The 16834-nt window shown below is 38.7% G+C and overlaps 1 pseudogene across 1 annotated transcript; it reads right to left on the bottom strand.

The window, feature by feature from the left end:
• Positions 1–7219: 7219 nt before the first annotated feature.
• On the bottom strand, positions 7220–16099 carry LOC309870667 (heterogeneous nuclear ribonucleoprotein A1-like 3 pseudogene; annotated as a pseudogene). The gene is made up of 2 exons: positions 15244–16099; positions 7220–7355 (listed from the first exon to the last, which is right to left on the bottom strand). The product of its transcript is annotated as a heterogeneous nuclear ribonucleoprotein A1-like 3 pseudogene (transcript).
• Positions 16100–16834: the final 735 nt, after the last annotated feature.

The following is a 16834-nucleotide window of genomic DNA, read 5'->3' as shown; positions in this document are numbered from 1 at the left end:
ATCCTACACACATTACTTAAGTCAACTAACATTGGTCAAAATATATGCCCGGTCCAGTGCTAAGATTATAGTATGCACCAGTATGGCGATGGTTTTCAAACTTTCACATGGAATCACCTAGGTCTTGTTAAGACACAGGCTGCTGGGTCCCACCACCACCATTTCTGATTTATTAAGTCTGTGATGGGACCTGAGAATTTGCATTTCTAGCAAGTTCCCAGGGAATGCTGCTGCTACTTGTGTAGGAATCACACTTTGACAACCATTACTGTAGGGAAAAATGTAAGAGCAGCAGATTTCTAGGTAATTAACGCATGGTTATGTCATTGTATAAACATAAAAACTAAATCACAGAGCATCAATAACTTACCTACAATGCACAGCCAGTCAGTGACCAAGAATTATTACTCCAATCCAATGCATCTTATTTGCTCTAAGATTCTCAGAGCATCAAACTGACATTAGATGACCTACAGTAACAGGAATTATATACCACAATCTTCTCCCTGTGGGAGCAAATTAGTTGCTGAACTGCCCTCCTAGAAAACTTTTTAAGCAACCTTTGGTTCAATAGAACATGCTACCTCGAAGGGCAAGCATTTCCTGACCCTTTATTCTGGTACCTCAGTGTAATAACTGACAACACCAGAAGCAGAATCCAAAGACACACTTGTCAGAATTGAGCAGTGCATGACTCAAATGAAGAATGAAAGTGCAACTCTTGGAAGACAAATATAAAACCCAGAGCTATTGTGTTGACTGAGCGGGACGTGAGACTGAATTTCAGAAGATGTGGGAATTTCACAAGCAAGGAACACGTCTCTGTCAGTTCTTATTGCCGAGTATCAGCTCACGAACATCATCAGTTTAATAGTGGCTCTTGGTCTGCGAATAATTAACGCCACTGTGAAAACAGTTTCAGAAAGTAGACAGCTGACAGAAAGTTAAACTGGGCAGTTACACCTAATAATTAGTGTGGGGAAATGGAAGCTTACTTTTGCTCCGACACTCTGAGAAACAAAGCATCAATTCCACCGAAGAAGAATCGATATGACTGACATGCCGTAAAGAGAAATATTTTATCTAGGAGAGACGATGACTGTAGAAGCCATCTGGGGGCGCCTGGGTGGCTCAGTCGGTGAAGTGTCCAACTCTTGGTTTTGGCTCAGGTCATGATCTCAGGGTCATGGGATCGAGCCCCATGTCTGGGTCAAGTTCAGCCGGAGTCTGCCTGAGAGTCTCTCTCTCCCTAGCCATATCCCCCTCCCCCACTCGCACTCAGTCATGCGTGCTCTCTCTCTCCAGTAAAATAAATAATATCTTTAAAAGGATATCTGAATTAGGAGTTCTGCTGCTGTGTGAAAAAATTACCACACATTCCGTGCCTTGAAACAATATCCACTTACTACCTCACAGCTCTGTAGGCCGGAAGTCCAGATGGCCTTGACAGGTCTCACGAGGCCAAAATGAGGGGATCAGCAGAGCTGTGTTCTTTTCTGGAGGTTCTAGGGAAGAATGAGCTTCCGAGTTCATTCATGTTGTTGGCAGAATCCAGTTTCTCTTGGTTGTAGGACTGAGGGCCCCATTTTCTTCCTGGTTATTGGCCGAGGACTGTTCTCCACAGTCGGGTGTCACTCTTGGGGCCTTTCCCCTGGGTTCCTCCATCTCAGTAGTGGGGAACCTCCCTCCCATGTCAGTTCCCTCTCATGTGATGAATCTCTCTGGTTTTCTCTTCTGCTGCCAGTTGAAGATACTCTAGTTTTATAGGGTTTATGTAATTACCCTGATCCTGCATCGTCATCTCCCTATCTTAACCTCAACTGAGTATTTAATTTGTGAAATCCCTTTTGTCATGGAACATAAAGAAATCAGAGCAATAACACCAGGGAGCAAAGATCACTGGGGCTATCTAAAGTTCTGTCTGCCTCAGTATCTGATATTTTTACACACATGTACACACATGTACATTCATGTTTCCAGAGTTATAAAGAACAACAAATATAAAAATAGGAAAAACTCTATAACCTCAGTGAGTACCACAGAAGGGTCAGTTCATGCCTGGATTGAGAAACAGTGACCCAGCATGACTCAGAGAAGCAAGTCATGAGAACGGAGATCCTACTAAATACCCCCGAACTCTAGAGGTAAAACCTGGAGGGATAGCGGTCATAGTCATGGTGCTTCCATGGTCATCTCCACATCTCTAGAGGTGCCGGCTAAATCAGGGGAGGTCAGCTACATAGAGCAGGAGGGTTATGACTGTGCTGACTCTCGGTGTGCACTGATGGAGAAAATCCAATTAAACAGCAGAAAGGCAACTCAGCTATGACTGTGTACCCATGAGGTTACCAGGCCCCAGCAAACAGCTGTTCAATGAGCACATATGTACTGCAGGCCAAATATGGTTCTAGGCACCAGGAATATAATCAAGAATGAGACAGGTGAGGTCCCTCTTTTCATAAAGATTTGAATCTAAAGGATAAGAATAACAACCAACAAAAATTGGGTGACCAACCTGATAGCGATCATGGTAAGTACTATGGAGAAATTATAAAATGGAGATCAGTTGACAGTGATGGACACAAGCATGGCCAAAGGAAGACCTTTACATTGAGAAATGTACTTTGAAACAAGGCAAGCAGGACCATCTGAAAAAAAGGGGGGGGGGATCTTTTAGGAAGCGGGCAGTTCTTGAGTAAGGAAGCAAGGACAAGTCTGGTAGGAAAGAAAGGAGAAAGGCTACTTACTCTAGCCTAAGAAAGCTAGGAAGTGGTAAGGCTACTGAGATGATTAAGAGCCACACCACACAGTGTCTCATAAACAATGGTTAAAAAATCGTATTTTATGCCAAATACATTCGGAAGCCACCAGGAGATTTACAGGTAAAATAACCTGTACATCATTCTACCTATTTTGTGACTAGAGGCAGGGAGCCAGGAAGGAGCCTATTGCGATAGTCTAGGCAAAAGATGATGTTGGCTTAGACCAGTGTGACAGATGGAGAGAAGTGGTTAGATTCAGTTGTGTTTTGCAAATAGGGTCAAGAGGACAGCCTCTAACATTAAATATAAAAAGACACTTTTCTGAATTGTTGTGAAAGCTTCCAATACGGCTGTTGGCTGTGCCCTCACCCTTGCTCCTACAACTTTCCCAGGCTGTTGGAAATTCTAAACAGGCAAAAATACAATAAATAAAAACTTTCTTATTTTCCTTAAAAAAAAAAAAAAGCCAAAAATAAAAGACGATAAAATCCACATAATTGCTGAATCTTCATCTCAACTGCCAGTGCCGGAAATGCGTCACCCTCAGCCAGGCAAAAATGAAGGAAGAAGAGATCATCATGCGACTCTTGCAGATAAATCTTCAGAGCAGCATGATTTATATTCCCAGTGTGGAAACAGTCCAGCTCTCCACTGGTAAATGCATGAACCAACATGGCAACTCCATGCAACAGAATGCCATCGAGAAACAAAAGGGAACACTCTGCTAGGATCTGCTGCAACACAGATGAGCCTCAAAAACAAGTAAAAGAAACCAGAAGCAAAAAACGATGTATTTGATCATTTCATGTGTGTGACATGGCCAAAAAAGGCAAAGCCACAGGGACAGTAGGCATTCGTGGCTGACTGAGGCCGGAGTTTGACATGGATCAGGGGACCGATGGCAAGTGAGTCTGAGGACCTTCCCAAAGTGATGGAAATCTAAATTTCAGTCGTGGTGACATCTGCACCAGCTTGTGAAGTTACAGCACACTACTGAACGACACCCATAAAAAAGCAGTAGGTAAATGAAAATGTGCTGGTAGCTCAAAAGAAAGTTCAAAGGGCCCAATAGGAGTTACTTTATAAGTAGAAAAAATTTTAGATATTTAGGTAATGATTAATTCATATTTCAAACAAGTTGCAAGAAGACCCTATACTGATGAAACTAAACACAGAACTGACCTTTTTTTTTTTTCCTGCCTTGGAATGCTTCCATGTAAACAGGAATGAGAAAACATTCCCTAAAAGAAAAAAAAAAATGCACTCCCTTCACCCCCAAAAAGCAAGGGTCCTTCTCTATATGAAGGGATATAAAGACTACAGTATATCTATACAATGCATTACTATTCAGCAATGAAGACACACAAGATATGCATTAATTTTAAATGCATACTGGTACGTCTAAGAAACCAGTCATCCAAGGCTATGCAACTGTGTAAATCCATTTATGTGATGTTCTGCAAAAGGTAAACTAGGTGACGATAAACAGGTTACATGGGATCAAAACAGGAGATTGGTGGTGAGTATTGTGGAGGGCACATATGGCATGGAGCACTGGGTGTGGTGCATAAACAATGAATTTTGGAACACTAAAAAAATTAAATTAAATTAAATTTTAAAGAAAGTAAAAAAAAAAAAAAAACACCACCAACAACAGGAGATTAAAATCTAGAAGTCATTCAATTCCATAATAGAGGGAGAACGCTCAGAAGATGTCCCATAATACAGAGAGGAAGAACAAAGTTACTGAAATGAGCAAAGGGAGGATTTTAAAGCTTAGAAGCAAGATTTTCAAAAACATATAATATGAATTTAAGACGGAGAAGGTGGACGCACAAAACAAAAAGCAAAGATTTAAGAATAAAACGACATGAACTAAAGTCTAGCACAGAGATCAGAGGAATGGTTCATCTGAGCTGCACCTATTTTAAAGATAAGGCGATTTCACGTAATACGTCTTTTCAACTTGTCTCAAAATTCTGAGAATCTGGCAAACCTGAGGAGGTCTGTAACCTGTGTTTTATATTACTAAGAAGATGCTAGACGAAAGAAGCAAAGGAAAAATACACGGCAAGAAGGAAACAAAGTTATCAGGAGTGTTGCCTTGGTTTTAAGGTAAAGAAATTATTTAAAATGCTGAACATAAAGTCTTATGATAAATGCAATGATAAATCTCTTATTTTATTTCATTGAGGTTCATCAATAAAGATCTGCATCATTGCATAATGCATTTGAAGTCAAGTGTGTGTGAGTGTGTATTTCTGTGTAAATGCATGTCCATATGTGCTCACTGGTATGGCAGATACAGTACAATGCTATGTCTAGTTTAAAGACAGCCACAAGATGGCTGGTCTCCATGTAGGTTACAGAGTGAAGAGTAATGCAGGTTCTAAAGCAGTAGTTAAATCATAAGCCTGGCTCTACCATCATCACCATCATCATGGCTGAAGAAAGGGCAATAGAAGGACATCTACTTTACAGTTAACTATATATTTGAGATGAGAATTCACATGGTATTTGTTTTTCTCTGTTTCAAATTTAATCCAAAACTATTTAATATATTTATAGTCAGGAAAAGCTAGTAGTAGTAGTTGACAGTTGAGCTTAGAATGTTTCCTCCCTGCCAAGACAATAGGAGACTCCCATCATGCTATTTCAAGTAGCACAGCTGCGAGAAAGAAAATCACCCTCCAGGCAAATGGGCGAGAGCCAGGGAGACCCAACTCGTATGTTTGGAACCTCTGACGGACTCTCTGGTCTGGTGGTGTGCTCTCTACCACGGCAAATGGGGATCTGAGAAAGCCATCCCTTCACGGGGAGGGACATTTGGTTTTCACTCTGGCTTCACGTGGCTCCAGAAATTTCCACTTCTACTACTTGTGAAGGAACTTCGTGACTTCCATCTATGATTCTTGGTGTTCTATCACAGTCCCCTTACCCCGGTCATGTACCTTCCACTGCACCAAGTGTAGGAGTCTATCTTTTGGGGGTTTCGGAAGATCTAGAGACTCCCCTATAATCCTCTCCATCTGCAAGGTCCTGCCAAACTTCATTTTCCCTGCATTCTCTGCCCTTCCAATATATTGGTTCTTTCCTTCAGAATATCACTTCCTCCCCTGAATCTTTCTCAGCCTTGCTGACTCCCTCTCTTGTCTCCACTCAGCTCAGATGTCCTTTCTGAAAAATTCCCTCCCCAAGTACCCTGCTATTCTTTCTCCCACACCATTTCCCCCCACTTTCCCAAAGGAGGGCAAAGCCCCGTGTCTCTAGGTCACCATTGAATACACAGACCTAGTAAAGTGCCCCAAAAGAAATCATGCCCAATGGTAAAGTCCCTGCTGGTAGAGCCCCATTAGGAAAGAGCACTATTTTGATGGGGGGATTGAAACAAACGGGACCACAGAGAGAACCCCACTTGCATTGTGGTGCCTTAACAAATTCAGTTTAAAAACTACCTTTGAGGGATGCCTGGGTGGCTCAGTCAGTTAAGCGTCTGCCTTCGACTCAGGTCATGATCCCAGGGTCCCACATTGGGCTCCTTACTCAGCGGGGAGCCTGCTTCTCTCTCTGTCTCTGCCTGCTTGTGCACTCTCTCTCTCAGACAAATAAGTAACTAAAATCCTTTAAAAATAATAATAAAATAATAAAACTACCTTTGAAGGAAGCTGCATTTGTCAAGCACATATTATTGTCTAAAACTGGCCACATAGATAAACTCCCAGACCTCTCTAAGAAATAAATATAAATTCACACAAGTCATTTTTACCATAATGACCTGGCATCTTTAAAATATGTTGAGAAAGAAAAATTTTTTTTTTTTTTTTAAAGATTTTTTTTTTTTTTTTTTTATTTATTTGACAGAGAGAAATTACAAGTACACTGAGAGGCAGGCAGAGAGAGAGAGAGAAGGAAGCAGGCTCCCTGCTGAGCAGAGAGCCCGATGTGGGACTCGATCCCAGGACCCTGAGATCATGACCTGAGCCGAAGGCAGCGGCCTAACCCACTGAGCCACCCAGGCGCCCCGAGAAAGAAAATTTTAAAATGCATTCAAAAGATGGCCTGTGAAATCCTGTCAAGTAAGGATATCACTCAAGTATTACGTGGTTTCTCTTGCAACTGCTCAGCTTTGCTGTTGCAACAAGAAGCAGCTGTAGACTGCTACCCTATAGTAAACCTTATTCATGAATTCTGAAATTCAAATATGAAATACTTTTCATAATATTTTTTTTAATTTTTAATCTTTGAAAATAGAAAAAATATTCTTAGCTTATAAACTGTCTAAAACCAGGTGGTAATCTGGATTTAAGCAATAGCTCATAGTTTAAGAGCTCATCTATTTACTTTTTCTCATTTCTTTAATATGGTGTGACTCGGGCTTAGTTAAACATTCATTCAGTCCCTATTAACTTTGGGTAGCAACACACCACTTCTGTGGCTGATCTGAAAATAAACTACTGTCAAAGGCTTGTCCACTGAATTTTCCACAGGCTTTCAACTGAAATGTCCTTCTCAGTATCAAACCACATTTCGATTTCATCCTGAAGAAATATTGCTCTGGCAGAGAACAGAGTTCCTAAATTTTCCAAGCAGTACCTAAAGGGCAGCTTTTAAACTAACATTAATGTCAATGAGAACTGCCCAGAACAATCTGTGTTTCTCAGGTGAAACACTGTTGGCAGCAGGTTGATTGAAACAACTCAAGGTATAAAAAAGATACAGTCTTTATAGAAGACTTCCATGAAATTTGAAGATCATTTTGAAAAACCTGGTGATTTTTCAAACTTTCCACTTGGATCCCTATTTCTGATGAGGTAATTCAAATAAAATGGTATGTGATGATAGTATCTAGCAATGCAAAAAAAAAAAAAAAAAGATCATCTGACATTTTTGAGATTGCTTTTAAATGCTCAGTTTCACATATAGCTGTACTTAAAATACTGCAGGCAATGTCCAATAATTAAAATTTAGCCATATATACAATTGTGACCCTAATTTACTAAAATGCGCATTCAAATTTACACGGTAAAATATGGTAGAGAGACAGCCACAGATCTCAGAGAAAACACCTTTATGGCCAGTGAAGACAGTTATAATTCAGGGCATTTAATTAAGTTCCAAGCCCCCAATTGACAGTTATTCATGGCAATGAAAATGCTTTATACACCATGAACATTTAAAAAGTGAGTAACATTTTCTCCCCAAAGTTTTGTCCAAAAGAAGCTAGTGATTGCTAAGACTGCAATCACCTTTTTCCCATTCAGTAAAAGATCATGAACATCTCTTCGTATACAAGAGCCCTGGGAATAAAGAATTTCAATATAAATTCCCAGTCTTGCTTCCATAATTTTTCTGAAGTAATTTGGTAGACAAACACTAAGTTCTAAAGTGATTAAGGAATCCAGTATTTTTTCTAATTATATTTAGTATGCATTAGGCAACAAGTATGATGTTTTCTATTTTAATCATTCATAAATGATCTGAGTGTGCATACCCCAGGACTACATTTTTTATTTTTTTGCCATACTAAAGTATTCTTTATTTTGCTGTAATCTCCCCCATATTTGGGGGGTTTATTAAAGGATCTGGACTCAACATACATTTCCTTTCTCAATGGATAATATGTATGTTTCAAATTCAATGATTTTTTTTTATTGCTCACTTTTTAATTTTTATTTATTTATTTTTTATTTATTTTATTATTTTTTTTTATTTCTTTCTCAGTGAAGATGAGTTGATGGGAAGGATCCTGTTACTTAAAGACAGGCACAGCCCCAACCCCCCAAAGAGACTCCAGTGTAAGTATTAACTTGAGCTTTGTTAGTCTTTTTTTCTCCATCATATGCACATCAAGTTTTTTTTTTCTTTTTTTTTTTTTAAGATTTTATCTATTTATTTGACAGAGAGAAATCACAAGTAGATGGAGAGGCAGGCAGAGAGAGAGAGAGAGGAGGAAGCAGGCTCCTTGCTGAGCAGAGAGCCCGATGCGGGACTCGATCCCAGGACCCTGAGATCATGACCTGAGCCGAAGGCAGTGGCTTAACCCACTGAGCCACCCAGGCGCCCGCACATCAAGTTTTTAAAGAAGTCATTCTAACACTGTAAAATTTGTTTTCTTGTGAAAAAATGATGACTTGAAGTGACATGTTAAATTATACTGAAAATTTTAAAAATGGCTAACTGGTGAAATGGTGACATTTTATGGATGAACATGATGTTTGATGCACAGAAAATCTGGGGACAAACTTAAGAAACCATAATCACTTCAGTATCTGCAGAGGAGAGGAGAGGCATGACCATGGACAGGGTTATTGGTGAATGTCAGTGATCTGCTGCTCAGTGGAGAACACCATGATGGACACATGGACGTTTGGATTCAAACTCTTGTATGTGGTAGATGATTTTGATAATGATGGTAATGATAATAATAGTAATAATGATAATGGTGATACAGTGGCTACATCAACAGTGCTATCTATACACTGTCAGGTTACACTGAAAACAATAACTTTCTATCAGACAATAGGGCAGAAAACAAGGCTTAGATGTTCTCTACACACATCCTGCCCCTATCATACAGAAGTTTTGCTGCTATTTTTTGTAAATAAGTCAGATGTCCACATATTTTTAGGTATATATATATATATACAGATATATATATATATATATATTCTTAATACAGATATATATATATTCTTAAATATACACATATCCCACATATATTCTTAATATATATTATATATTATTAAATGTATATATTCTTAAGTATATATACTGTATATTTATATAGCATATAAATATTTATAAAATATACACCAAACTATGACAAAAAGGGGGTCTAAGGGTACAAGTCTAGTTTAATATTCAAAAATTAATTAAGGCAATTCATCCTCCTAATGGGTTGAAGAAGAAAACCACATGATTATATCAATCAATAGAGAGATATAATATGACAAAATTTAGTATCCATTTCTCATAAAAGCTCACAAAAAAATACAAAAAGATGGCACCTTCTTCAACTTGGTAACAAGAGTCCTAAAACCCACAGATAACATACTTAATGGTGAAAAATTCAAAGCATCCCCCCTAAGATCCCAGGCAAGGATGCCCACTCTTACCACTACCATTCAACACAGTTCTGGAAGTTCTAGCCATCACAATGATGGAAGAAGGTAAAATTAAATGTATACTGATCAGAAAGGAAGAGGCAGAACTCTCCCTAAATGCAGATGAAAGATGTTTATACAGTAAATCCCAGGAATCTACAAACAAACAAACAAAAACCCTTATAATTAATAAGTGAGTTCAACAAAGTTAAAGATACAAGCATAAAACAAATTTCTATATAATGGGGATGAACTCATGAACATCAAAAATAAAAATGCAATACCCATTAAAGTCACTCAAGACATATTGAGGTGTAAGTATAAAACCATACTGTATAAGTACAAAAACATGTTGAGGTATAAGTATAAAATCACTCAATACATACTGAGGTAGAAGTCTCACAAAATTCATTAAATTTTATTTTGAAAATGATAAAACTGACTAAAGAAATCCAAGAACATCTAAACAAGCAGAGATACACAGGTTGATGGACTGGAAGACTCAACAGAGTAAAGATGTCCATTCTCCTCAAATTCATATGCGAATCTGAAACAAATTCTATCAAAATTCCAGCAAGAATTTTTAGTAAATAAGTAAAATATTAACCCAAACTTTTCTTGGAAAGGCAACAGTACAAGAATAGCTAAAGCAATTTTGAAAATGAAGAAAAAGTGGGAAGAATGAGTCTATCTCACTTCAAAATGTATTTGTAGCAACAGGTATCAAGACTGTATTGTCAGAGGGTAAACACATAGATCAATGGAACAGAATAGAGAATGTAAACATATGCTTAAATGGTATCTTGCAAAGGTACAAAAGCAATATAATAAAGGCAAGATTATGTTTTCAATGGTGCTAAGGCAATTGGGCATTCATCGACAAAAAGTGAGCCTCTCATGTATTATATAAAAACTGTTATTATTGTAAGACTGTCAAATGGTGCAACCACTCTGGAAAAAATGGCTTATCAGTTTCTTAAAAAAAAACAAAAAAACAACAAACAAAAACCTTGCAATTAGTACATGACTCAGCACTTGTACTCCTGGACTTTTATCCCAGGGAAATGGAAGTTTATGTCAATACAGATCTGTAGATCCATGTTTGTTTTTTTAATTTAATTTTATTTATTTGACAGAGAGAGAGAGAGAGACAGCAAGAGAGGGAGCACAGGGAGGGGGAGTGGGAGAGGGAGAAGCAGGCTTCCCACTGAGTGGGGATTTGGATGCAGGACTTGATCCCCAGACCCTGGGATCATGACCTGTGCCAAAGGCAGACGCTTGATGTCTAAGCCACTCAGATGCCCCTAGATCCATGTTTTATAGATGATTTATTTGTAAGAACCCAAAACTTGAAGGCATCCAGATGATCTTCAAAGGTGAATGATCAAACAAATCTGAGAAACAGCCATATTAGGGAATACCACTCCACAACAAAAAGGAATGAATACTGACATATGCAACAACATTGATGAATCGTCAGAGAATCATGCTGAATGTAAGCCAGTCTCAAATGATTACATACTATATAATTTTATTTATATAATATTCTTGAAATAACTTAATTATAGAAATGGAAAACATGCGTTATTGGTTGTCAAAGGTTCTGGATGGAGATATGGGTAGGAGGAAAATGGGTGGAAGAGAAGAGAGTAACAGGAGGGACCGCCATGAGAAAGGGGACCCTCCTACACTGTCGGTGGGAACGCAAGCTGGTGCAGCTGCTCTGGAAGACAGCATGGAGGTTCCTCAAAAAGTTGAAAATAGTGCTACCCTACGATGCAGCAATTGCACTACTGGGCATTTACCCTAAAGATACAAACATAGTGATCCGAAAGGGCACATGCCCCTAAATTTTTATAGCAGCAATGTCCACAATAGCCAAACAATGAAAAGACCCTAGATGTCCATCAACAGCTGAATGGATAAAGAAGATGTGGTAAATATATACAATGGAATACTATGCAGCCATCAAAAGAAATGAAACCTTGACATTTGTAACCACGTGGATGGAACTAGAGGATATTATGCTAAGCAAAATAAGTCAATCAGAGAAAGACAATTAGCATATGATCTCTCTGATATGAGGAATTTGAGAGGTGGGCGTCGGAGGGGGTTGGTGGGGGTAGGGAGGGAAAAAAATGAAAGGAGATGGTATCAGGAGGGAGACAAAGCATAAGAGACTTTTAATCTCATGAGAAAAACTGAGGGTTGCTGGAGGGTAGGGACACGGTTGGGATAAGGTGGTTGGGTGATGGGCATTGGGGAGGGTATGGGCTATGGTGAGTGCTCTGAAATGTGTAAGCCTGATGATTCACAGACCTGTACCCCTGGAACAAATAACACATTATATGTTAATTAAAAAAAAAAAAGGAGGGACCACCATAGTAATGGAAACATCTGGAGTCTTGATGGTGTTCATGCCGACAAGCTGGTCCTGCTTCTGTGCTACAGTTTTGCCAGACCTTAACATTGAGAGAAAGTGAGTAGAGAGTACATGGCAATCTCTCTGTGTTCCTCCTTACAACTGCATGGTAACAGCTAATTAGCTTAAATTCAAAATTTAATTTATAATAAACAAAAGACTCTTTAAAAATGTGCCTACGGCTAAATCGTTCACACATGTTCACATCTATAGATCTTCTCCATGCCTCTCCAATTGAGGATTCAGCATAAATATCCCACTTTGTAGGCTTGGGCACTGTAACTCAGGAGACGGCAGTGACTCACTCGTGGTCAACAAAAGCAAAACTAACACTCTACCTCATAACTCTTAATTTCCTACACTTTCCACTTTCCTTCCCCAGGGTGCCACCATGTAGCTCCTTCCACACATAAAAACAAATTTAACAAACATTCAAGATATGCCAACCACTTTGCTTTAGTGATTGTGTGACTCTTTTTTTTTTAAGTGATCAAGAAGAAAAATATTCAAACAAAATTTTAATATGATAAATTAGACCTAAAATGAGGAACTAACTAGAGAAATAACTGTAAATTTGTTTTAATTTATTGGGTTTTCTATTGTCATTAATTTATTCTTCTTGTAGTTTTTCAAATCAACTATATATTTTCATTCAAAAAAGTTCTTAAATTTACATTTAAACTTTCCTTTAAAGATTTAAGGCGCCTGGGTGGCTCAGTGGGTTAAGCCCCTGCCTTCCGCTCAGGTCATGATCTCAGGGTCCTGGGATCAAGCCCCGCATCAGGCTCTCTGCTCAGCAGGGAGCCTGCTTCCCTCTCTCTCTCTCTCTCTGCCTGCCTCTCTGTCTACTTGTGATTTCTCTCTGTCAAATAAATAAATAAAATCTTTAAAAAAAAAAAGATTTAAGGAGAGAGAACATTTTTGGCTTAATGAGATAACATCAAGTGAAAAAAAATAACCTGTATTATATTTGTTGGAGTGCTTCCAATATAACCACCGGAAGCAATAAACAATTCTCAGAAAACACTGACGCATCTATCAACCAGAATACTACTAGACAAGAGAAATGTTATAAAATGCTAACTGAAAATACAGTTTCTAATATAGTTCGTAAAAATGTATGTAACCTATGTTATGCATAGGTGAGAGAAATTGTCTACATAGTCACAAAAGTACATATACACAAAGAGGAAAAGAAGGCTAGACAAATCTACATCAAATGTAACAAGAGTTGATTGAGAAAAGTTTTATGTATTGCTTTATATTATCGTATTTTTAAATTTTATTTTCTAAATAAATAAACATATATTATTATTATATGGTTGTGAAAGTAAATTTAAAATATTACCATGGTACAGAATATGTGAAAACCACAGAACCCAAAACAACATGAGTTCAAATTTCCATTAATCAGGGACCCACTGATATTTCATGATGAATTATCATCATATATTTTAGGCCTGAGAGAAAAACAATTAGAATTCCTCTTGAACTTGAGATAATATGGCTGAACAGATAGGACTGAAAGGGTTTTAAAATGACAGATATTGGGAGTGGGGCACACAGCTAGGGCTCCCCTGCATCTCATCAAAGGACTCAACTTTCTAGTTTCAGAGGGAGATATTTCTTTTTTGACAAGTAAATCCATTTCAACAATATCATTAGCACAACAATGCTTTTGATGAGCAATTTTCAGCTGATGAATATACTAGGGTTTTACATTGATATTGCTTTCATTTTCTCCTAAAACTGCTAAACAGGAGAGCAGCAAAGTGTACCAATCAACCCCAACTACTGATAATCAGGATATATTTTGACATGATTGAAGCATCCTGGAGCTGTGGACCAGCAATTTGTTTCCGTGGGAAGTCTCCAGAATGAACTGTGAGCCCCTAATTGTTTTGAACCCACTTTCTTTTTTGATTACAATGCACGGAAGTATCTCCTGGTCCTCTTAGTTTGTCCCTCCCCTGTTCCACAAGTAAATATGAATATCATTCTCCCTCAAACTCAAAATCTCAGAAAAAAATGATGTATTCAGTAGACGTTTCCAACATGATACTACCATGGTCAGAAAAATACCACCATACAACTGAAATGGAAATCAAATGACAGTCTTGAATTTCCTTAACATTTCACTTCAGGGAAATCCCAGGGAAGACACCCCATGGAACTCTTCCCAAGTCACCGTGCCTGGTCTACTCAGAGCTGTCAGATATTCTCATAATTAATTTTCTGTTATTGTTGCCATTGTTACCACTTTGTTCATTTGGACACAATTTTCCATTCTTGGTGTCCAACCCAAAGAAATTATGGACTCTAGAGCCAAGTGAGAGGATCTGGAACAAGGAAGATACATGGAAAAATGTAACCGGAGCAGAGAGCAGATATCTGGTGTTATCTCCAAACTGTGCCATAGAAATACCTTCCAACTAGACTTGCTACTTGAATGTTGATGATAATTTTTTTTAAGAAGGAAAAAAATACTCTTAAAATCATGATATTTTATTTTACTTTATTATTTTTTTTTAAAAGACACATTTATTCAGCATCATGATCAGACTATTACATTTAGCAATCAACAGCATGGGTGCAAAAAAAAAAAATCTACATTAAAACCCTTTGTTGGAATGCTTTACACTTTCTACAGAACAGAAACTAAAATAACCTATACAATTAGTCACAAATACAGTCCTCGAGTTTTTTTGCCCATACACATGATTATTGTCTAAAACATGTCTTCTTTGTAGCAGCCCTGCCACCACTGTGCTTGGCTGAGTTCACAAATCTGTTGTAACCTGTAGCTTCCCTGTCACTTCTCTGGCTCTCCTCTCCTGCTAAGCTTTGTTTCCTGGCAGTAATTAAAACCTTCTGCCACTGCCATAGCTGCTGCTGCTGCTGGAACCACCACAGCCACCTTGGTTTCGTGGTTTGGTGAAGTATTGGCCTCCACCACCATAAGGGCCAGAGCTTCTGCCTCCGAAATTTCCTCCTTTCATGGGTCCATGTTGTAATTGCCAAAATCATTATAGCTTCCGCCACCTCCAAAGTTGCTTCCATCATTACCAAATCCGTTATAGCCATCCCCACTGCCACCATATCCATCACCACCTCGACTGCCACTAAAGCCACCTCGACCACTGAAGTTTCCGCCGCGACCAACGTTGTCATTCCCACCAAAACCACCTCCATGACCACCACCAAAGTTTCCAGAACCACTTCGACCTCTTTGGCTGGATGAAGCACTAGACATCTCTTGCTTAGCACTTTCCTTACTTCACAGTTGTGGCCATTCACAGTCTGGTATTTTTGAATGACAGTCTTGTCTACAGAATCATGGTCATCAAATGTTACAAAAGCAAAACCCCTCTTTTTGCCACTGCCTTGGTCAGTCATGATCTCAATCACTTTGATTTTCCCATACTGTTCGAAATAATCTCTTAGATGATGTTCTTCAGTGTCTTCTTTAATGCCACCAACAAAAATCTTTTTCACAGTTAAGTGGGCATCAGGTCTTTGAGAATCTTCTCTTGAGACAGCCCTCTTTGGTTCCACAACTCTTCCATCCACCTTGTGTGGCCTTGCATTCATGGCTGCATCCACCTCCTCCACAGTGGCATATGTGACAAACCCAAAGCCTCTGGAGTGCTTGGTGTTTGGATCTCTCATTACCACACAGTCCGTAAGTGTTCCCCAGTGCTCAAAATGGCTCCTCAGACTCTCATCGGTTGTTTCAAAGCTCAGACCTCCGATGAAGAGCTTCCGCAGCTGTTCAGGCTCTTTGGGAGACTCTGACTTAGACATGACGGCGGTGGGAATGGAGACTTTAACGATGCTTACTTGGCGGCATCCACGGGCAAAATCATGATATTTTAAAGCAAAAACCTGAATGCTTCTAGACCTGAAGCTAATTCAACACTGATATCTCTAGCCTTCAAGTTTCCCACTCATCCTCTAATGTCAACTCCTGTCTCTCCCTATCAATCTCTTATTTCCCCAGGTCCTGGGAATTTTGTCACCATATGTTATTGTGAATAAAGTTTTATTGTAACACAGCCAAACTCATCTCTTCATTACCACAGCAGAACTCAGTAGCAGAGAGACCATCTGGCCTATGAGACCATGAATATTTGCAAAATTGGCTAGCTCCTTTTCTACGTTCTAACCAAAATTTGTTTCTTGAAAATCTAGACTCATTTCTTCTGAAAATATTTGATTCCTATCTACTCCCCTCTGGCTTCCTGCATGACTAGTTCCTCTCATCCTTCAGGTATGGCTTTAATATCTCCATCTTTCCTGAAATTAAGTCTTACCTGTTACTTGCCTAAAAGCACTTCTCATAATTTACAATTATCAGATTGCTTATGCTTTCCTCCCTTCTAGAATATGTTACCTGAATTTTTTTTCCAAAGCCCAGCAGCATACTTGGAATACAGACTTCTTACCAAATACATGTTGAATCAAGGCTAAGCACAGAGCAAACTCTCAATAAAGAGTTAGGAGTGGACTTCTAACCATACTCACATAGGCTTTTCCAGCATAATAAT

The sequence above is a fragment of the Mustela nivalis genome (assembly GCF_964662115.1).
Source record: "Mustela nivalis genome assembly, chromosome: 8".
NCBI lineage: Eukaryota > Metazoa > Chordata > Mammalia > Carnivora > Mustelidae > Mustela > Mustela nivalis.
Note: the sequence above shows the minus strand (reverse complement) of the source record. Positions and strands in the feature narration are given on the sequence as shown.